The sequence below is a fragment of the Protopterus annectens genome, chromosome 12.part0 (genome assembly GCF_019279795.1).
Source record: "Protopterus annectens isolate FY-2018-M chromosome 12.part0, PAN1.0, whole genome shotgun sequence".
In the NCBI taxonomy this organism is placed as follows: domain Eukaryota; kingdom Metazoa; phylum Chordata; order Ceratodontiformes; family Protopteridae; genus Protopterus; species Protopterus annectens.
This window is the reverse complement of record NC_056746.1, coordinates 372,769,869-372,794,860: the sequence shown is the minus strand read 5'-3', so window position 1 is coordinate 372,794,860 and position 24,992 is coordinate 372,769,869.

Sequence of the window (24,992 nt, the reverse complement as noted above, 5' to 3'; positions counted from 1 at the left end):
CAAGCTAGTAAAACAGAGAGCAGAACAGCAATATATGGTTTGCATCAAAACTTCATTGAAGGCAATGTTACTGATCAGCATTTTCAGCAGTGAAAAATAACAGATGGTTAGAGTGAAGGGCCAGGGGTCAAATATAGTGCACAAGCAGGTGTCTGAACAAGTACAAGTTGAAAGAACCACAGCACACATGTAGAACTAATCAGAGAAGGAAGCAAACCCGTGGGCTGCTCAGAAATAGTACAGCATTTTTGGTTTTGGACAGAAGTACTGATAGGGGTCATCAAAATGGAATTTATTTCCCTCCAGAATTCTGAAGAATAATTTAAAGGGCAACTGATACCTGTAGAAATACAGTCCGATTTGTAATAGTTACACATGATGTGGAGTCACTATATTTCGATTCGTTAACTTGGCAACATCTTTAGACTTTTAAATGGACAAATAAAGGGTGTACATGCAGGAGAAGTTAGTCTTTTTACATTTAATTTAATCACTTCTTGTTTCCTTTAGAAAGCCCCAGTACCTTTATATGACACTACTGCCAAGAACTGAACTACAATACAACATGTAAATGTGTCTAAGAGGAAGTATATCAAAAAGGAATAGAGTTTTTGGATTTATCTTTAATATTTTTGAGGGCAATAAATAAAAATAAATAAGGACAGTAAGTAAGGAAAATGAAATAAAAGTTATATTTTATCTTGTAGTGTTGGAAGTACTGATGTTAACATGCTTACAGATTCTGATCTAGCATATCACAACTACAGGGCCAGTTTGGGAGGATGCCGGCATGGCCTCAGAAGCTGTCCATGGTAGCCCCTACTGCCATATTGGAGGAAGCATGCATGTGCAAATTGAGAGAGCACATTTACTCCTTGCACTGATGCTAGTGCTCACTTCACCACTAGAAGTAGAGAAAAAGACTATAAGTGAAAACTGCCACAATGTCAGCAAGAGCACAAAGCATCCTCATGGCTGCCTGGATGACAGCCGTTTAGAGGTTAATATTCAAGAAGCACATGGACAAAAATGATGCAATAAAAATACACATACTATTCTAGCATGCTTTCTATAGCAGTACGTGACATATCTGTTACAGTCAGAAGCCATAACCTGTAGCAACTAAGCTCAAATCTAATATTTCATTTTAAGGGGGGAGGGTGGTCTAATGGTTAAGGTGGTTGCCTTACAAACACAAGGTACAGGGTTTGCGTCTCACAAGGGATAATTGGCTAGGCTTACAATGGCTCGCAAGGGCAGTTAGCCTAGTACTAACCTATGAACTATGAAAGTGATGCATTGATTAGTTTGTATCCAGATATACTAGCACACATCTGATTTGCCTTACTGAAGCTGTACAACATTATCACACAAATTCCCATATCATCTGGATATGCCCTTCACTTTCGTGTAAAGATCCCTCATGGAAGTTAAAAATATTATAAAGAGATCAACCTAGACAACATCAGCCTGAGGTGAGGTCCACCATTACCTTTATGGAGGGAGTAGAAAGTGCTTTACAAAAGTAACTGATTAACAACCACTGGCTTTAATTTTCAATCCCAAGAAAGGAATTTCCCAAATGTATTCAGCCAGACTTCAGTGTCTCTGTCTATTTTAGAGGGAAACTCATATAACCACAGAAATGGATGGTGCTGAAGAAACCAATAAACACGTAGAAAGCACCACAAAACAAGTTGGATGTAGTCAAACAGTTTAATAAACAGATCCAATACTTAACACTTAGCACATACAATCACGTTTTTGTCTTCAACTTCACCAGAATGAATTAAGAAGTCACAAACTTCACAAAATATATACCCTAGTAAATTAAACCAATTAGGAGTATAACCAATAAGCTAAAAGATATCATTAATGGATTAAAAACAATTAAAAAGTTTGAGCATTTACTTGTAAGTGTCTCTATTATCATTTATTAACAATGAATTGTTGTATCTTGTCTAAGTTTAAATAAAATTCCATATAAAACTACTATTAATATAAGTATAAATACAATTAAAAAAACTTTAAAAATGAATTAAAACAATCTTTTGGCTCCCTCGTGTGGCAAAAATAAATAAAATTTTTTTTTTTTAAAAATGTGTGTAGCAACAAGAAAACTATCCAATTCCAGTACTAGGAAAAATGTATAAGTCAGTATGTGGGAAGTCACAGTTTTGCTGATCTTAATTTCAATACTGGCGCTAGTGAAATCATACCATTAAGTCCTGGAATTCTACCTGCTTCTAATACAAGCTTCCAGTATAATTCTCTATATTCTACAAGTGTTTCCCACAACTGTTACTACCTCAAGAATAAAAAATTGAAATACAGATGTTTTACATGTAATACTGTGTTTATATAATGCATTATTTTCTCTTTTAGTCCTAATGTCATACAGGTGTTCATATATTCTTTGTTTTAGTTTCCTTTCACTTTTACCCACATAAAAGGATTCACATTCTTTGCATGTAGCCACATAAATAATACCTTTCGTTTCACAGTTGGCATAGGTGTTTAACGTCAGTTTCCTATTCCTAGCTTGCAAAAATATAGATTCACCTGTTTTTAAGTGGGCACAATAATTACAACTTCCACACTTGTACAGACCTTTCTTTACTCTTGTAGTCTTTTCCTGGTTAACCTTGTTAGAACCCCTTTCTAGTATATTCTTTATAGTGCTCCCTTTACGAAAAATATATGTCAAATCTTTGTCAAAGATATATTTTAAGTCAGATACTTTCGCAAAATTATTCCATTCTTTATCAATAATCTTTCTCACTAAACCAGACTGACCATCATAAGTAGTTACAAAACCTGAACTATAATCTCCATTTAATTTATCTTCAGGTTTGTTTTCATTCACCAATAATGTTTTCCCTAAAATTGGAGCAAATTTACCTTTTCTCTCATCAGATACCCCCTTCAAAATTTGATCAAATAACTCACTAGGGTATCCTCTGTTTAAAAATAGTTCCTTTAGTGTTGCACACTCACTAGAAAAGGTTTCATCATCTGAAGTCATCCTACTCAAACGTACTAGTTGACTCTTTAACACTCCTCTCTTCTGGTGAGGTGGGTGAGAACTAGTGTAGTATAAATAGGAGTTAGAAAATGTTTCCTTTCTGTGAATCTTAGATACAAAACCTTCATTGTTTTTCTTAATATTTACATCTAAATAGATTAACTCATGGTTGTCAAATTTGTGGGTAAAATTCAAAAAATCAGTTGTTCCATTTATGTATTCTACAAACTCTTCAAAGTTTTCTTGATGTCCTTCCCACAAAAAACATAAGTCATCTAAAAATCTACAATATAATGTCCAGAAACTTTTGTAAGGGGAATTTAACAGAAAATTTTTTCCCAGTAGGCCATTATAATGTTGGCATAAGTGGGAGCACAATGTGCTCCCATGGCCACTCCTTTCTCTTGCTTGAAGTATTCGCCCTCAAAGAATATGTAATTATTTTTTAACACTATTTCCATTAGAACCAACACTGTTCTAAACTCTGATCGAGTAATTTCCTTGTAATCTACCAGCATCTCTTCAAACCATTCCATACCAACATCATGCGGTATACTAGTAAATAAATCAACCACATCTAAGGTGCCAAAAGCTAAATCTTCATTAAATAAAGTGCAATGCAGTTTTCTCAAAAAATCCCAAGAATCTTGTAGTATATTACTATTATTCAAAACTAGCCCCTTCACTTTTAAATCCACATACTTTGCTAAAGGTGCTGTCACTGAGCCATCCGCTGAAACTATAGCTCTTAGTGGAGGATCATTAATGTCCTTGTGCACCTTAGGAATACCAAATATGGAGGGTACTTTTGGTTTCTCCACATGTAAATACCTATATGTCTCAATATCAATGGACCCTTCTATTAATAAATCATTTAAAACCACTTGTATTTTCCTGTACGCTATATTGATTTCATTAATGGAAGTTCTTGAATATTTATCAGTGTTGTTCAAAATTTCCATCATTTTTCCTTTATAGTGTATGTGGTCCATCAGTACGACCCCCCCACCCTTATCTGGTTTCATGACTCTTAAGTTTCTGTTGTTACTTATATCTTTTAAAACTTCATGCTCTGAGAGTGTCATATTAGGGTGCACATAGTGTTGATTTAAACAAGCCCTTAATTCTCTTTCTACAGTTAACTCAAAATTTCTCAGTTGGGGGTGCAATGGTGGATTAAATGTGCTTTTACGTACCAAGCTGTTTCCTATAGAATTGATTGTCTTTCCATTAAAGAAAAGTTCTAAATTTTTCTTTCTAATAAATAATTTAACATCCACAAGTAGTTTAAAAATGTTAGTTCTTCGCCTAGGTATAAAACCAAAACCTTTTGAAAACAACTCAAAAAAGGTTTTGTTAATAGTAGTACTAGAATAGTTACAAATGTTGAAATCTTTGTATGTCCATTTATTCCCTTCCTGCATTATACTATCTATTGGTTCCATGCTGGTTCTTTCCTCCCCTGGGGTCTCCATCCCCTGCCCTTGTAGTTTTTTGTATTGTAAACCACAGGTTCCTTAACCATTAGTCTTTTGGACCTTCTGAGTGGAGGGAATTCAGAATTGTCTGGGTTATTTTCATTGTGTAAAAAATCATCACATACCATATCATCTTCAAATTCTCTGTCCCAGTGTAAATTCCCTCTTTTAGCCCAGAATTTTGGTTTTGGGTAATGTGTTTTGGTTTTATACTCTTTAATGTCTCTCTCAATCTTACCCACCTTCCTATTTTGCACTTCCACACATTTAAACTCTAAATTCTTTAATAGTTTGTAGTATTTATTCTTTTCTTCTTCAACTTTAAACAATAAGTCACTAATAATGCCCTGGTTGACACGTTCAATGTTAGTGTGCAATTTTTCCATCTCTACTTCATTATTTTTAATTATAGCTCTCATTATTTCAAAGCCACACTTGTCAAAAGCATTTACTAAATCATGATGAAAATCCGTACCCTCTGATACATTGTTTGGATATTTACACACTCTAAGGCCTTTCGGCACAATGTTTAAATGCAAACAATGCTTTAAATACGAGTTGTCCATGTCCAGCATCTTGTATTTATACAAGTAATAATCCAAGTCATTTAACATATTAGAATAACTACCGTTGTTAATGGAATTTGAAAGCTTTCTTTCAAATTCAAATTTAGTGTTTAGAATGTCTGAAAGCTGTCTGTTGGTACCTGGAAGACTGGTTTTGTTGTTCAGTTCTGTCCAAGAGCCAGCCCGTTTGTTCGTAACCCTCGTACCCTCAGGGGGAAACTTTTCACTGTTGTTGATCAATGTTATATGTGGGAAGCCATCAAGACTTCCATTATCCACATTGTTAAAATCAAGTCCTTCTCGTGGTTCTTGGTCGTTAGTAGCTGCCATGCATTCACTCGCATTTGGTTGTTTAGCTGCTTCCTGGTTACAAAATCCCGGTATTGACGATAACAGCATAGCCATCGATTGGCTAACAGGGGTCAACAGTCCCACCAGCTGCGTCAATTGTCCTATGAGCTTCCGAAGCTCACCAGTCTCGGATCCCTTGTTACTACTGTCAGATGCCATAACCAACTTAGAATCAATCCAAAAAAAACAGAAACCACAGAAATGGATGGTGCTGAAGAAACCAATAAACACGTAGAAAGCACCACGAAACAAGTTGGATGTAGTCAAACAGTTTAATAAATGGATCCAATACTTAACGCTTAGCACATACAATCATGTTTTCATCTTCAACTTCGCCAGAATGAATTAAGAAGTCACAAACTTCACAAAATATATACCCTAGTAAATTAAACTAATTAGGAGTATAACCAATAAGCTAAAAGATATCATTAATGGATTAAAAACAATTAAAAAGTTTGAGCATTTACTTGTAAGTGTCTCTATTATCATTTATTAACAACGAATTGTTGTATCTTGTCTAAGTTTAAATAAAATTCCATACAAAACTACTATTAATATAAGTATAAATACATAAAATTAAATAAAATAAATTAAAAAACTTTGAAAATGAATTAAAACAATCTTTTGGCTCCCTCGTGTGGCAAAAATAAATAAAAAAAATTTTTTTTTTTAAAAAAATGTGTGTAGCAACAAGAAAACTATCCAATTCCAGTACTAGGAAAAATGTATAAGTCAGTATGTGGGAAGTCACAGTTTTGCTGATCTTAATTTCAATACTGGCGCTAGTGAAATCATACCATTAAGTCCTGGAAATCTACCTGCTTCTAATACAAGCTGCCAGTATAATTCTTTATATTCTACAAGTTTTTCCCACATACCACCCCTAGGGTCAACTGTTACTACCTCAAGAATAAAAAATTGAAATACAGATGTTTTACATGTAATACTGTGTTTATGTAATGCATTATTTTCTCTTTTAGTCCTAATGTCATACAGGTGTTCATATATTCTTTGTTTTAGTTTCCTTTCACTTTTACCCACATAAAAGGATTCACATTCTTGCATGTAGCCACATAAATAATACTTTCGCATCACAGTTGGCATAGGTATTTAACGTCAGTTTCCTATTCTTAGCTTGCAAAAATATAGATTCACCTGTTTTTAAGTGGGCACAATAATTGCAACTTCCACACTTCTAACATCTGTATTTCAATTTTTTATTCTTGAGGTAGTAACAGTTGACCCTAGGGGTGGTATGTGGGAGACACCTGTAGAATATAGAGAATTATACTGGCAGCTTGTATTAGAAGCAGGTCGATTTCCAGGACTTAATGGTATGATTTCACTAGCACCAGTATTGAAATTAAGATCAGCAAAACTGTGACTTCCCACATACTGACTTATATATTTTTACCTAGTACTGGAATTGGATTTAATTTACTAGGGTATATATTTTGTGAAGTTTGTGACTTCTTAATTCATTCTGGCGAAGTTGAAGACGAAAACGTGATTGTATGTGCTAAGAGTTAAGTATTGGATCTGTTTATTAAACTGTTTGACTACATCCAACTTGTTTCGTGGTGCTTTCTACGTGTTTATTGGTTTCTTCAGCACCATCCAATCCTGTGGTTTCTGGTTTTTTTGGATTGATTCTAAGTTGGTTATGGCATCGGACAGTAGTAACAAGGGATCCAAGACTGGTGAGCTTCAGAAGCTCATAGGACAATTGACACAGCTGGTGGGACTGTTAACCCCTGTTAGCCAATCAATGGCTACACTGTTATCATCAATACCGGGATTTTGTAACCAGGAAGCAGCTAAACAACCTAATGCGAGTGAACGCATGGCAGCTACTAACAACCAAGAACCACGAGAAGGACTTGATTTTAACAATGTGGATAATGGAAGTCTTGATGGCTTCCCACATATAACATTGATCAACGACAGTGAAAAGTTTCCCCCTGAGGGTACGAGGGTTACGAACAAACGGGCTGGCTCTTGGACAGAACTGAACAACAAAACCAGTCTTCCAGGTACCAACAGACAGCTTTCAGACATTCTAAATGCTAAATTTGAATTTGAAAGAAAGCTTTCAAATTCCATTAACAACGGTAGTTATTCTAATATGTTAAATGACTTGGATTATTACTTGTATAAATACAAGATGCTGGACATGGACAACTCGTATTTAAAGCATTGTTTGCATTTAAACATTGTGCTGAAAAGCCTTAGAGTGTGTAAATATCCAAACAATGTATCAGAGGGTACGGATTTTCGTCATGATTTATTAAATGCTTTTGACAAGTGTGGCTTTGAAATAATGAGAGCTATAATTAAAAATAATGAAGTAGAGATGGAAAAATTGCACACTAACATTGAACGTGTCAACCAGGGCATTATTAGTGACTTATTGTTTAAAGTTGAAGAAGAAAAGAGTAAATACTACAAACTATTAAAGAATTTAGAGTTTAAATGTGTGGAAGTGCAAAATAGGAAGGTGGGTAAGATTGAGAGAGACATTAAAGAGTATAAAACCAAAACACATTACCCAAAACCAAAATTCTGGGCTAAAAGAGGGAATTTACACTGGGACAGAGAATTTCAAGATGATATGGTATGTGATGATTTTTTACACAATGAAAATAACCCAGACAATTCTGAATTCCCTCCACTCAGAAGGTCCGAAAGACTAATGGTTAAGGAACCTGTGGTTTACAATACAAAAAACTACAAGGGCAGGGGATGGAGACCCCAGGGGAGGAAAGAACCAGCATGGAACCAATAGATAGTATAACTCAGGAAGGGAATAAATGGACATACAAAGATTTCAACATTTGTAACTATTCTAGTACTGCTATTAACAAAACCTTTTCTGAGTTGTTTTCAAAAGGTTTTGGTTTTATACCTAGGCGAAGAACTAACATTTTTAAACTACTTGTGGATGTTAAATTATTTATTAGAAAGAAAAATTTAGAACTTTTCTTTAATGGAAAGCCAATCAATTCTATAGGAAACAGCTTGGTACGTAAAAGCACATTTAATCCACCATTGCATCCCCAACTGAGAAATTTTGAGTTAACTGTAGAAAGAGAATTAAGGGCTTGTTTAAATCAACACTATGTGCAACCTAATATGACACTCTCAGAGCATGAAGTTTTAAAAGATATAAGTAACAACAGAAACTTAAGAGTCATGAAACCAGATAAGGGTGGGGGGGTCATACTGATGGACCACATACACTATGAAGGAAAAATTATGGAAATTTTGAACAACACTGATAAATATTCAAGAACTTCCATTAATGAAATCAATATAGCGTACAGGAAAATACAAGTGGTTTTAAATGATTTATTAACAGAAGGGTCCATTGATATTGAGACATATAGGTATTTACATGTGGAGAAACCAAATGTACCCTCCATATTTGGTATTCCTAAGGTGCACAAGGACATTAATGATCCTCCACTAAGAGCTATAGTTTCAGCGGATGGCTCAGTGACAGCACCTTTAGCAAAGTATGTGGATTTAAAAGTGAATGGCTAGTTTTGAATAATAGTAATATACTACAAGATTCTTGGGATTTTTTGAGAAAACTGCATTGCACTTTATTTAATGAAGATTTAGCTTTTGCCACCTTAGATGTGGTTGATTTATTTACTAGTATACCGCATGATGTTGGTATGGAATGGTTTAAAGAGATGCTGGTAGATTACAAGGAAATTACTCGATCAGAGTTTAGAACAGTGTTGGTTCTAATGGAAATAGTGTTAAAAAATAATTACATATTCTTTGAGGGCGAATACTTCAAGAAAGAGAAAGGAGTGGCCATGGGAGCACATTGTGCTCCCACTTATGCCAGCATTATAATGGCCTACTGGGAAAACAATTTTCTGTTAAATTCCCCTTACAAAAGTTTCTAGACATTATATGTTAGATTTTTAGATGACTTATGTTTTTTGTGGGAAGGACATCAAGAAAACTTCGAAGAGTTCGTAGAATACATAAATGGAACAACTGATTTTTTGAATTTTACCCACAAATTTGACAACCATGAGTTAATCTATTTAGATGTAAATATTAAGAAAAACAATGAAGGTTTTGTATCTAAGATTCACATAAAAGAAACCTTTTCTAACTCCTATTTACACTACACTAGTTCTCACCCACCTCACCAGAAGAGAGGAGTGTTAAAGGGTCAACTAGTACGTTTGAGTAGGATGACTTCAGATGATGAAACCTTTTCTAGTGAGTGTGCAACACTAAAGGAACTATTTTTAAACAGAGGATACCCTAGTGAGTTATTTGATCAAATTTTGAAGGGGGTATCTGATGAGAGAAAAGGTAAATTTGCTCCAATTTTAGGGAAAACATTATTGGTGAATGAAAACAAACCTGAAGATAAATTAAATGGAGATTATAGTTCAGGTTTTGTAACTACTTATGATGGTCAGTCTGGTTTAGTGAGAAAGATTATTGATAAAGAATGGAATAATTTTGCGAAAGTATCTGACTTAAAATATATCTTTGACAAAGATTTGACATATATTTTTCGTAAAGGGAGCACTATAAAGAATATACTAGAAAGGGGTTCTAACAAGGTTAACCAGGAAAAGACTACAAGCGTAAAGAAAGGTCTGTACAAGTGTGGAAGTTGCAATTATTGTGCCCACTTAAAAACAGGTGAATCTATATTTTTGCAAGCTAGGAATAGGAAACTGACGTTAAACACCTATGCCAACTGTGATCCGAAAGGTATTATTTATGTGGCTACATGCAAAGAATGTGAATCCTTTTATGTGGGTAAAAGTGAAAGGAAACTAAAACAAAGAATATATGAACACCTGTATGACATTAGAACTAAAAGAGAAAATAATGCATTATATAAACGCAGTATTACATGTAAAACATCTGTATTTCAATTTTTTATTCTTGAGGTAGTAACAGTTGACCCTAGGGGTGGTATGTGGGAAACACTTGTAGAATATAGAGAATTATACTGGCAGCTTGTATTAGAAGCAGGTAGATTTCCGGGACTTAATGGTATGATTTCACTAGCGCCAGTATTGAAATTAAGATCAGCAAAACTGTGACTTCCCACATACTGACTTATACATTTTTCCTAGTACTGGAATTGGATAGTTTTCTTGTTGCTACACACATTTTTAAAAAAAAAATGTTTTATTTATTTTTGCCACACGAGGGAGCCAAAAGATTGTTTTAATTCATTTTTAAAGTTTTTTAATTGTATTTATACTTATATTAATAGTAGTTTTGTATGGAATTTTATTTAAACTTAGACAAGATACAACAATTTGTTGTTAATAAATGATAATAGAGACACTTACAAGTAAACGCTCAAACTTTTTAATTGTTTTTAATCCATTAATGATATATTTTAGCTTATTGGTTATACTCCTAATTGGCTTAATTTACTAGGGTATATATTTTGTGAAGTTTGTGACTTCTTAATTCATTCTGACGAAGTTGAAGACGAAAACGTGATTGTATGTGCTAAGCGTTAAGTATTGGATCCGTTTATTAAACTGTTTGACTACATCCAACTTGTTTTGTGGTGCTTTCTACGTGTTTATTGCAAACTCATATAACATTGAGTATAAAGCAATTGTGCAACACTATAATAATGGTGTTACCATATGGAAAGCTACAGGACTCCAGTGAAGAAACTCCATTAGGTGAGTATCACACGTCTCTAGTGCCAGTGGTATGAACATTTAGACTCAAACTAGCATGAAAAGGATGGTTAAGGAGTGGTAATGAGTTTTGTCCAGCTCTTGCACTATAAAGACATGTTTCAGTGTCACAAAAGTGTGAATCCAGGGCACTTATTCTGAAAAGATGCAAGCCACATTGTGGAGATGATACAAAAAGGGCACACACACATTGGCATCATTAAGTGAAATCAATAGCTAGATGTTAAATATAGTATGAACTACCTGATGAACTTACTTGCAAATATTTTCAATGCCGAATGGTACAAAAGGCACCACTGACACCACCATTTCACCCCTGGAGTGGCCAACAATGCCACAGCAACAGATATACTTACACATAACAGACCCTTTTATAGACACTATCTTTCTTATAGTAGAGGGTGTTTATTGAAAGTAAAAAAAAGCACTATCTTTCTTACAGTAGTGGGTGTTTATTCAAAGTAAAAAAAAAATGAACCATAAAAAAGAAAAAAAACAAATAATGATATGGAAAAATGTGCAACCTCTTCATTGTGTTACAAACAATCTGGTACCTTGGTAATTCACCTTCAATTGATTAAACAACTGCAAAATCACATTCCCAAAATAACAGTACTATGTAATATTCCAATTATCAATTAAAAGACATTAATTAACCTTTATAAACCACCAATTCCCCATATTTTACTTAAACACTAATTAGTTAAAGCTGCATTAAATATATATGCATATATTTTTATCTTGTAAAATGCAATGTCTTGTAATACATAAATATATTTATTTCATGATTCAAGCCATTAGGTACCAACCTTAACATCCAAATAAGTCATCTAGCCAAGGAATAAGTAAACTCCAAGTCACGCTCATTTTTTTAACAATTCCACCACAAACATATGAAATGCATTCTTGTAATTCCTACACAAAAAAATCATTCATATAACATTTATATATCACAACATGATTCTGAAAAAATGGTATTATAAATAATACAATTTTCAAAAATGTCCATTATATACAGATGCATATGATAGGGCATAAATTGCTCTCACTGTACCTTTCACTTGCAAATAAGTACTTTGATCAAAAAATAAAATAATTATCAGACAAACAAAATTTTAACAAACATATAATAAAGTTAGTGCTTGGACCCTTCCTCATAAATCTAAATATTGTGTCAATACCTCACTGCTATTGTATATTGGTACACAACAACTTAACATCTACTGTGACCCAGTAAAATGTATCCTTCTAAATTAAATCATTAACATACTCCAAAAGTTCACCAGAATTTATATGTGAAGGAATTTTAAACAGTAAAACTTTTAAATGATGACCAAAAATGCTCCCATATCTTGCATTTAAGATCCAACCGTAGACTAATGGGCCTACCTGGGGGATCAAAAATATCTTTGTGTACCTTCAAAATGACATACATAACAGGGTACCTATGTTTCTTAACAACCAATTTAGACTCATTACTTTGCCTCAAAAAAAAGCACTCACTTCTTTCTAAAATTTCCAATAATTCAACATTGACTAGTAATAAAGGAATTTCTCATCATAGCTTATACTTATCTGCATTACTTTATAGTTTTTGACACATCATAATGTAGTGAGCATTGCTAAAAACAATACAATTGCCTCCTTTGTCTGTTCGAACACATTTTCTGGATACCTCTCTTAGTTCACAAAGGCCCAACCATTCCTCTTTGTTCAAATTACAAACATTTCATCTTTAATGTTGTTACTAAATTCAATATCAAAATTCCTTTGTTAACACTTCTTCAAATAATATAACAACTGGCAGCTTAGGAGGCATAGAACTGCTTGTAATATTAAGTGATGGTAACGATAATACCCATATCCCATAACAAGCATCTCATCATCATTTTGTAATTCATACAATTCATCATTAATGGAATAAATAGAAACATTCAATAATTTGTCAATGTTTTCACCATCAATTAAATAAATTAATTCATCAATCAATACATTACTAGTTGTCACAGATTTGATCTTAAAATGCCTTTAAAAGTAGTTTTGTACAAAATCTGGGCATAGCTGAGAAGCTTGTTAGGCATAAAATCCATACCTTTGTGTAACATGTAACATGGAACACACAGTAGAAGAAAGTCTTAAACATGAATAATTAATAATTCTCAAGTCATTCTGTTGGAAAAGTTCCTCTTACCGTGCCCCTCCAGCCCCATTTGGGTTGATGTGGGAGGTACTCAGCAAGCTAACATATTTTTCTATCTCAGCAATCACATTTCCACCTACAATATCCCCAAATGAAGCATTCTTTGCACTGGTATCAGTAAATGAAGCTGATGATTCTTTACGCCCACTATTCTGCCTTGTAGTACAGACACACTTCCTGCACTGATGCTTGGCCCTTTGCCACATAAACAATGTACCACTCTCATAATCTTATTTGTCCCTAAATAATGTCTTCTTGCATGACAGTACTTATTTTTCCAAACTATCCATTTTATCATAGTATCCTTGCATTTTCTTTGTATACAAATCATTACAAACAATTGCAAAGATTTCATTCTGCAAGTAAAGAATTGATGTTTAACTCTATTGTAACTTCTACTATTCCTTTTCATTAGTGATCTGAGCTACCCTGTAGTGCACTGCAATGATAGTTCCTTCCTCTCCTTATCGTAATTATCTTCATTCTCCATGAAATCACATGCCAACAAATGATCAATGCCAAGGCCTCATGGAGACAAATTCAAACTCACAAACTTCTCCAAGTGTTTGGTGTCATAAAACAAATGCACTTCCTTCCTCATGAGATCCTCCAAGTCTTCCAACATAATAGACACAACATCTGCCTTTTCCAATAGCAACCATGGGTCATTCATAGCCAATTTAGTTTCCCTCTCTTGCAACACTGCGGAAAAGACAACTTGTCCTCTGCAGTCAGTGTTCTAAGTATTCCAAGAATACCAGCTTCCAACATGATGCCAACCAAAACACCAAACACTGAACCATAAAAAAACAAACAAAAAAAAAACAATATAGAAAACTATGTAAACTGATTTTGCAGTTTTTTAATCCATTGAAGACAAATTGCTGAGGTGCCAGATATTTTTGTAACACAATAAACAGTTTACACAGCTTTCTGTATCATTGTCTTTTTTTTTTTTTTTTTTTTTTTTTTTTTATTCAAAGTAGCCTCGATGACTTTTAACTGAAGGCACCAAGCTGGAAAGCAGAAATCAAACCTCACAACTGAACACTATGAGGCAACACACTGTTAATGTTGTTTAATATTTTACTGATTCTTTTTTTTCACACCCTTATTAATTATTCTTCAGAATGTGTCTAGCTTCTTTACAGTATGACTATTTATTGTCTGTTGTCAAGTATAACTGTATTCATGTTATATGCATTTAGTCTAAATTAAGATTTTTATTTGTTCTATATAAATATGGTCTAAACTCATTTGGTCTTAATACATTTGCCGTAAGTTTGGATTTTAAGTATGACATCAGTGTTTGTTTCATAGGGTAATGTATTTTTGACCATGTACATTTAGTTTTTTGATATTATTGTAAGAGAATGTTAATTCAGATTCACTTACAGAGGTATAGCGATGCTGAAATGTTGGTGTTCTTTGTAAACTATCACACAGTGTGTTATGAGAGTTTGCTGTTTTCCCCACCATTGAGTGATCTTAGAGTTGGAGTGCAGAGTGCTTCCTTCCCCCTACAAAAACACTTTTTTGTTTTTTCAGTGTTTTTTCAGTGTTGTGAGTTTTAGATTAAATGGTTTTAGATGTATTGAATTTAGATGAAGTGATTTAGATGAAGCAATATAGAATCACCATATTCTACATATCACTAAAATATACTAGAATTAAATGTAAGAGTATGGGTGTGCTACTTATACACCTGAAATGCATGTGCAGTGTGTGAAAATAGGAGGTTATGCCAGCCATGCCAGAAGTAGGGCAGTGGATATGTGACTTGTGCCAACACAGCTAGCTGGAATTTTGTAAATAATTATATGTCATTTGTATATCAAATTAATTTGTACAGATGCTTGTGTTGAAAATGTAATTGTGAAGTTGGCTTGTGTTCAAATGTATCAACAGTGCACCCTGCTGGAATGAAAAGAAATGTACATCTATTATTGTAACTGAATTAAATGCATATGTTTTAATAGAGGAAACTGTGGCAGCAAAGGTTAACTAGCTAGCTTACTTTAAGAAACATAAGGGAAATGTAAATGAGCTGTTAAACCATTAAAATTTTACCCCACAGTGCTGAATAAGACCAGAGATGGTGGGTCTGAATGAAGCCTTTGTTCATTAACTCAGTAAAAAGAGGGGAAGGCCAAGGCACTGTCATAAACATTTAGATGCATAGTGTAGCCGTCTATGCTAAATTCCTGTCTCAGCTTCAAAGGTGATATTGTGAGAACCTAGAGTCAGGTCACCAGATGATGTCATTCTGCAAGCCATCTTGGATATTATATTTTACAGGGAGTAATCTCTGATTATAGAGTGTTCTGTTTTGAGGAACCTGACTAGAAAGACTGCTCACATATTTCACTGTGCCTTGCTCTAACAAGTAAGTTATTAGGGAACAGTAATTCTCCTAGATTCAGTCAGGAGCATAGTGAAGCTTAGTTTAGAGATTGTTTTTCTTTATTTGTATTCATATCTGACAAAAACATATTTTCTGTTAGGCATTAATGTGTTTGTACATCTTTACCACCTGCTGGGATCTAAAATAAAGAGGATCTATTGGAGCTGCATTTTTAGTCCATTTTGTGCCATTTCACCTGGTTTTGAGTTTATTTGTATGGGTCTGTCCATCAATGTTATTTTCAATATCACCTGTGATTTGACCTCTGCGGTTTACTGTAAATATATATTTAGTATTTTCTTGTTCTTTTATTATTTATTATTAAATATACTTAAAACTTGTATTGTGGTTTGTCCTTGTAGAAAGTATTTAACCTTTGAGAGTGCTTATATTTATTTAGAGACACTGTGTGGGCCACTTCTGAAGGCCTAGCTGTCTTGGTCAACATTACCATTTGTATTAATAATATCTTCACTCAGCATAATTGGATACCCTTTTAAGAGCCTTATAGTAACTGACTGGTGACAGTGAATCTACCTTATGGTCTGGGAAAAGTTGGTAGAGTGGGTAATCTGTCCCAGCCTTTCCCAGGTGTGTGTGCGAGTGTGTGTGTGTGTGTGTGTGTGTGTGTGTGTGTGTGTGTGTGTGTGTGTGTGTGTGTGTGTGTCTATGTGTGAAAATTAAATCTCAGAGTGTGTGTCTTAGAGCACGGACATGAAACACTGGACTCACAGAGAGGGTGCTGGAGGACTTGGCTTGGACACTCTACTGAGGACCTAACCCTATAGCTGTACCAGTGGGGAGTCTTATCAGGGACCTGGAGGAAGACAGATATAGAGACCCAGACCCAGACTGAGTGTGTTCCTTGGGTGTTCTTGATGGAAATTGGGCTTGATGCAGAAGGGTCTGCATCTGGAAATACTGAGTGTATCCATTTGTATTCCAAGTGCACATTCCTCTCCAGTGATAGTGGTGAGGATTCAGGCTACTTGATTACTGGCCCAGCATGGGGACTTCACACAGTTTATATATTCAAATGAGTACACTTTTATAGCTAATCAGTAATTAAACCAAAGTTTGTTCATCAGAGCTCCTGGTACCAATTATTTACTGTATCTACATGTGTGCTGTGCAGCCCAAGTCAAATATACTATAAAACCCTTCAACTTTTGTTAAGTGCAGGCTCCTAGATAGACTTTTATGGTCCCTTTCTGATACAAATAATTAAAAGTGACTTATTTTCTTGGTTCTGTAATAGAAAATTCAGACTTAAGAATTACAGTGAGTGAGTGAGAGAATGAGTGGAGCAGGGGGGTACCAAATATATAAAAATAAGAAAATTAGTTACTATTATGTCAAAGTCCATAATAATCTTATATTTTAAGAGTTTGTAACTAACAACAAAAATGGATATAAAAAATGACATCATATTTTGGGACATTATTGAAAGAAATAACCTTGCATGGAAACCTAAACCAAATAAAAATGGTTGCCCCAGCCCATGCCACTTTGGCATTCAGAAAAATTATGAAATAAAACTATCCCCTTAAACAGAAGCAGAAGCATTAGTGTTACATAGAAGGACAAGGTATAGGTAAAATTGTGTACTTTTTTTCTGAAGCATGAGGACTACCCAGTGTTAGAGTTAGTGAAGCAACATTCTTCAAGAAAGTTTTGTCAAATCTTTTTGACTTCAAAAGCACCTTTGAGTTAATGTTGATGATGCTCTAAACAGAAGACATGCTCCTCGGTCACTCCATAGGGTTAGTTTAATTAGTAGTATAAAGTAGTATAATTCAAGTCTTACAGAGGTGTATGTTTTCATAAAGGAAATACAAGATATCTTTACAAGACTCAGTCTCGGAGAAAAAAACAAAAAAGGAAATTAGATAAAATGAGTGAGTCAGAATAAAAGGGAATCCAAGTTGGCAGCTGATAAGCTAAGGTCTAAATCTCCACACGTTTATCAAATAATTATGCATGGAAAGATGGTGGAGGCTCTCTTGGGTGATGTAAAGAAGACATTCTGAAGTTAGAGCAAGAGAGCTAGAACATGGTGGAATATGTAGCAGAGATAAAGGTACACGAGTTATAGTAAATACCATGAATTTACATGTTGTTGCTATCAAGGATCCTCTCGTCTTCCACTTCATTGACCTCAAATATAACTTATTCTTCTCTTCACTTTTTTACTGCCATTTTCCAAGTTAGCTTAGGTGGGCAGGTAGGCCATATCTGAAGTTTTCCATATCTCCTTATGTTGCCCTTACCCCCATATTTCTTAGTTTCAGTGTATGCGGAGGAGAGGCTGAAATTCTTACCTTTTATTCCTTCTTCTATTTAAACATTGTCCATATATACTTGTACAGTATTTTCCTCTTTTGCCTTGGTGGCAGGTAGCCTATCCTTCACCTTAACTGTCTCTCATTCCTGTACATTCTTTTAGTACTCTTAACCTGTAATTACCTGTCAGGTACTTTACCTAATATGTCACATCTGGCTGGTGGATTAACTAATGCCTCTTTCCATATATCAAGAGATATCCCTGCGATATAAAAGACAACACTACTTTTCTCACTTATGCATAGAGAAAATAATTCTATCATCAGAACATCATTTTGCACAATATGGCAAACCTCTTTGCCATAATTAAACACTTTTTGAAAAGTATACACTATCTCCTGCATATTCTTATCTTGTTGGGGGATGCACACTTCAGCTCAGGGCTGTAACAATTGTAATTAACACTATACCTCCACTAACCCCTACATAAAAATTAGAGATGGAAGAATAACTTTCATAAATGTTTGCAGTCTAAATAATAAATGAACATTACTTGAGGCTTGTCTAATGATGTTTCACCCTCGCAGAGTGGCTATTTCTGAATCCTGAATGAAAGATAAACTCTGTCCCTACCAGTATATTCAGGATAGCTATAACTATATTCTTAACAATAACCCCAAACCAGATCCTAGAACAGGTAGAGCCTTGATACTAAATGCAGTAAGCAGTGCTATTACTGTTATTGGCTCCATTAAATCAGGTCCTATGTCATATTATCTTAGAAGGATCTACCCACCAACTTATTGGTCCACTGTATATCCCTCCTACCTCATCAGTGATCACTGCTCAAAACACACTGCAAAATATGTTTCTGAAAGGGGAATACTAAAAAATACCATCATTCTTAGTGATTTCAGTGTTACTGCTTAAGGGCAGATTCTTTGCAACTAAAGAAAATGCTTCAAAAACACAGTTTGGCATAATTAGTTAAAATATCCACAAAGCCAAAGCTACACATAGGCAGTAACTCAGGCGTAGATCTCCTTATAACTAACACCCAATACTGGAGCTTACAGATAGTCATCCTTTCAGTCTAAGTGACCCTTGCACTTTGCTATCCACTTGCTCTTTCAGAACAATCAAGAGACTCTAACAGATTATTACTGGTATATCTTTCTCAAAAGTAAACCAACCCTTGGAAGCCACTCCAGGGACATAGAGGAATAAAGTCCTGACTACGGCCCTGGCAACCCAGGTTCGATTAGTGGCTCAGGCGGCTGACTGGCAGGGAGAGGTGGGCTTACCAATCCTGTATGGGAGGGTGTCCATCAATAATGATCCATAAGGGGAGATATGGTCCAAAGAAGAGAGTTGCCCTCAGATGTAGTCGATGAGCACAGGAGGTGGGGAAGGGAGCTTATAAAAGAATTAAAAAAACTAGATGGATATAAAGATGACCAAGCCTCCAGGATGCCTTTAGGATACACGGCTGGCCACAACAATGCTGGAGTAAGTCCAGGGTTAGAAGTTAACTAGTAGATCTGGTGTGGACATAGAACACTGGAAACCCTAGCCAATAATAAGATGTTAAACTGGAGCAAAAAATAAATAAATAAAACAGAAAAGTAAACATATCTGAGTGCTACTGACTGGTGCACCCTCTCCTGTATTTGAGACCCCTTCACTGTTCTTTCTAACTTTATTGACACCGTTGTCTGCATTAAGTATCCCCTTTATCCAGTCACCAGAAGGAGATGCAAAGTTCAGATGGGCACTGGCTTTCAGATGATATCCAGTCCCAAATGAACTCTGGAGATTATGCCTTGAAAGCTCAGAAAAAAGAACCATCAAGTGTACCTCCCACATAATCACTAAAACGTTACCGTAGTATACAAGCAGTTTTCCACTTAATCACTAAAACGTTACTGTAGTATACAAGCCGTTTCTCCTGTCTTCCTGACGGAATCCCACTGACAGTTTTTAGGCTCACCCTCTATGCTCTCAATCACATGAAACCCCCACTACCCCACAGCATTACCCCCTAGCATCATTCGTTGCCACCCTCCACTTTTCTAACGCCTCAGACAAGGAAACTAAAGCACTGCTACTAAAGCTAACCTCCAGGGAATGAGTTCACCAGGGAATGAGTTCACCAGGGAATGAGTTCACCAGGGAATGAGTTCACCAGGCTCCATCCAACTTCTCTCAGACTAGCAGCTGTGAAAATAGTTAAAACTCTCATGCTTATCTTTAACTTTTCATTCACAATTAGCATAGTTCCTGCTCTTTTTAGACACACAATAGCAATCTCACTCCCAAATACTACCTCACAACTAAAATTAAAGATTACCAACCTATATCAAAAGTCTGCCCCACTACAAAAATCTTTAAAAATCATTAAACAAGGAATTATTTAAAGAGATAAATTGTTATGACCTGCTCTGTGTTGAACAACATAGTTTCTGTAATTTATTCAGCGTCCTGACAGCGCTTTGTCACCACCACTGACTCCATTTACAAGGGCATGAATAACAGGCTCTTTACTGCTAGTCTGTTTGCTGATATGACCAGACCTTCTGAAACTGTTAATCATAAGTTACTGCTTGATAAACTACAAAAGCTAAACTTCTGGGATAATACAATGGGATCAGTCAGTGTCGGTGCAAAACAGGTGGCACACTTGCCTTTGGTGCTAGAAGATCAGAAGGCTGTGGGTTTTATTCCAACCCTAGATGCATGGATTAATTTCCAGTGCTGACACTGCTGTCCAGAGCTGCATTGCAGTGCATTATGGAGGAGGGTACTGTCGCATGTCTCATGCATTCAAATGAGACACTGAGGCTGGGTATGCGTTCAAGTCGTTTATTGTACATAAACATATCAGGAGTTGTAACTGGAACATATACTTCAAACTTCATAAGCTAACTAACTGACTTGTTACTTCAAACACACTCACATGTACATTTCCATTCATGCCTGAGCTCACTCTGGCTGACTATACAAAATGGCACCAATCTTGCATGTGCTCAGTAACTTATATGCACGTGCTGTCTAGCTACAGTGGCTGACTAGGTTCAGTATACACACTGATCTACATCCTCCATCTTTAGTTTTGTTTGACATTGCAAAATATAAGAAGAAAGGCATATTTAAAGAGTCCACTTTATTTAAACGAAAACGTGCTACGTCGAGCACCACTCCATCGACACATATACATCGAACCGTGAAATAATCAAACGCACAAAACCGCGAAACTCAAAATACCGAATTGTCACACTTGGCCAATCCCACCGCCCGAAACATACTACCCACCCAAACAAAATAAATAAACCACAAACATACACCAACCAAAACCCTACTTCTAACCCTACACTAAACCCCACATACACCACTATCTATGCACTCTCCTTAACCCCTCCCTAACCCTAAGGTCCGTAACTGCCACACACTTACCCAACGGAGCTATACCCAAACAAAATAAATAAACCACACACATACACTAACCAAACCCCTACCTCAAACCCTACACTAAATGGTAATACATTACCCATATTACATTACCTATCTATGCACTTACCTTAACCCGCACCCTAATCCTAACCCTAATGTCCGTAACTATCGCACATTTACCTTACGGATCTGTAGCTCAGACAGGCCAACCAAAACACTTCCACATTTCAAATTTCGCGGTAATTTTGCGGTTTTGTGCATTCGATTATTTCACGATTCAATGTATATGTGTCGATGGAGTGGTGTTCGACGTATCTCGTTTTTGTTTAAATAAAGTAGACACTATTTAAAAGCTAGACATTATTTCAACATTTCAACAAAACAACTGACTTCAAGTCCAAGTCGGTGTATATTTAGAATTGAGTTGGCAAATTCTACCCGATCTAGTTATATAGAAATTCTGACGGGGTTTAGCAACAGGGACACTCTCTAGGGATTCGTTCAATACTGGAGCTTCTGGATTTACATCAGAGTTGTTTGAAGCAAGCACACTGTCGTTTTGAATTCGAACAGTTGACAAGTCACTCTGGAAATAAGATTCGTTGGCATAGGCAATCTGCTGTGGCATTGGTTCTGAGACAGGTAAGACATGTTTACGATTCCTTCTGTAATCCATTCCTTCAGATTGTATGATGTAAGATCTTGGTTTCTCACAAATGTCCTTCATGATTCCTACATGATCATGACCTTTGGATGTTTGCATTCTCACAACTTCTCCTTGTAACAATGGTCAAAGGGATTTACTGATTTTATCATAGTACAACTTTTGTGACTGATGTTAACTCGAAAGTTGAGTCTTGTCCACTCTGTTATTCTTTGCATTTGGTACTAACAATTGTTTGCTGATTGGAAGAGTTGTTCATGTCTGTCTGGATATCAGTCTTTGAGCAGGTGAACCAAGCAAGTTGTCTTGAGGAATGTTTCTGAGATTGAGTAACTAAGAAAAACATTGGTACCATCTCTTTTGGATTTCTCTAACAAGCGCTTTGCACTCTGAACTGCATGTTCAACTAAACCATTGACTTGTGAATACTCAGGACTACTGGTAACATAACAAAGTCCCAAGACTTGGCAAATTTCTCGAACTGCTGACTAGTAAACTGTGCACCATTGTCAGACATGACTTTGCGTGGACTACCATAGACAGAAAAATGTCTCTTCAATTTTGTAATGACTGTGCTGGACGTCAAGTTAGGAAGGAAGTCAATTTCAAAACAATTTGAACAAGAGTCTACTAATATTAAGTAATGCTAACCATTCCATTCAAAAACAGCAGCAGCAACCGTAGGCCATGGTAATTCAGGAATCTGGTTTAGCTGAAGTGGTTCTTTTTGTTGGTGTGGTTTAGTGCTGTTGAAAATTGAACATGTTAGAGTTTCCTACTTTATTTCTTTTGTCATAAAAGGCCAAAATAATATGTCTCTTGCCCTTCTTTTGGTTGAATCAGTACCTGGGTGACTATGATGTAAAATAAAATTTTGATATATTTATGTTGTAATCCTTTAGGCATTATCGATTTAGGACCTTTCATGATGATTCCATTTTCCATCATGAGCTCATCTTGGTTAAGAAAATACTGCTATGTACTGCAAATGGTGTACTGAAAGTGGTCAACAATGAAGATTTGCCATACAGCAAAATTTGCCAAAAGGAACTTTTTGCATCAAGACTGAAAAAATAGTGGCATTTGGCATGAGAGCAGCTACTTCTACTGTACACATTGGATGATGAGGATGCTTAAGTGCTTTGTTTAAGTTTCTTAGATCAATACATATTTGAATATAATCTGAGCTTTTCTTATGAACTACAACCATGGAGGATAGCCATTCAGTCGGTTCTTCTACTGGAATAAGGACACCTAAATTTACCATTTTGTCAAGATCTGCTTTTACTTTGCACTGTATTGCTACCGGAATCTTCCTTGCTGATCTGACAACTGGGCTTACTTCATGGTTTAACTTCATAGAATATGTGACTGGAAATTTGCCAAGCTCATCTTTGAAAATATCAGCATATTCACAAAAAATTCTCTGTGTAAAACTATCGGTGTTACTTATACTTATATGGTGAACCTCTTTATTAAATGAAATTATTCCCATTCTCAGACTGTCTTTCAGGCCTAACAGTGACTGCATGTGTCTTTTGACTACGTAAAACTGCAAGTCATAGCTGTTTCCAGCAAAATGGCATGAAAGAACTACTGCGCCATCAGTTTGAATCTCTTCACCACGATAAACAAATAGTTTTGCACACTTTGCTGAATAAAGTTTCTCACCAGCTTTTACTTTAGCAAACATTTGTGCTGATAAAACATTGCATTTAGATCCAGTGCCTATTTAAGCTTTACAGGTTTCCCATTAATTTGTAAAGTACAAAATATTTTACTCTTTGCTGACAACTAATAGTCTACTGCACTAATTGTTTCATCGATCACAGAGACACCGTCAACATAGAAAGTTTGCTTACAGCTCTCAAAGTTTGCTACAGTCTCTATCTGATCTACTTGCTTCTTCAGATACTCTCTTTTAACATAAATTTGCAACATTTTAGACTTGCAAAGCCTTTTGAAATTATTCCACTTTTTACATTTGTGACATTGCTGATCAAAAGCTAAATGTTTTCCCATTTAGGTTCATGACTGCCTCCATAATTGTAACAATTAACAATGAGGTTGGGTCTCAGCTTATATTTCTTTTTCATCTTAATCTTCCGTACACATTATCAACATTCACACTAGCAGATACTGCAAGCATGCTTCTCTCATTCATAAGCCTGTTTGTATGTTTTTCTGTAATCTCATGTATTTGGCAAATCTCAGTGGCTTTGCTCAATGTTAATTCACTATCTTGAAGCAAAATCTTTCTCATTGCATCATTAATAACACCAGATACAAGATGGTCTTCTGTCAACTCATCTTGTAGATCACCAAAACTACATGTCTTTGCTTTACTTCTTAAAGGACAACAATGGGATTTTATTATTAAATGAGCAACTTCTCTGTCATTTTTTCTCCCTATTTACTGTCCCTGCTATAAATAAACAACAATATGGCATTTAAAATATTTTAAATTGACTGTTTCTCTTCATTAGAACAGTACCTTACTGCACTGTGGTGGTTTCACTTTCAAAAAACTTTTGTCCCACCCTGGAAAAGCTTGCTGCAGTCTCCAATTCACTGATGTCATCAAGGCCACTGAATATAAGTAGTTTTCTGACCATTTCCCTCCTAGACTAGCATCACCACTACCGTCCTAAAAACCCTTCCATGCTGTGATGTCACAGCTCCCTAGTCCTTCCCCTACACATACAAAAAGTAAAGGCTAGAACAAGGAAACAGTACATTAGTCAAGTATCCTGCTGTGAGCTGTCAATCACAACAGGTAACAGCTCAAATTATCCTTAGCACTTTGACAGCTAGGAAAGTTAGATGTGAAGGGGCAATGGGAGATAAGTTATAGTAGTAC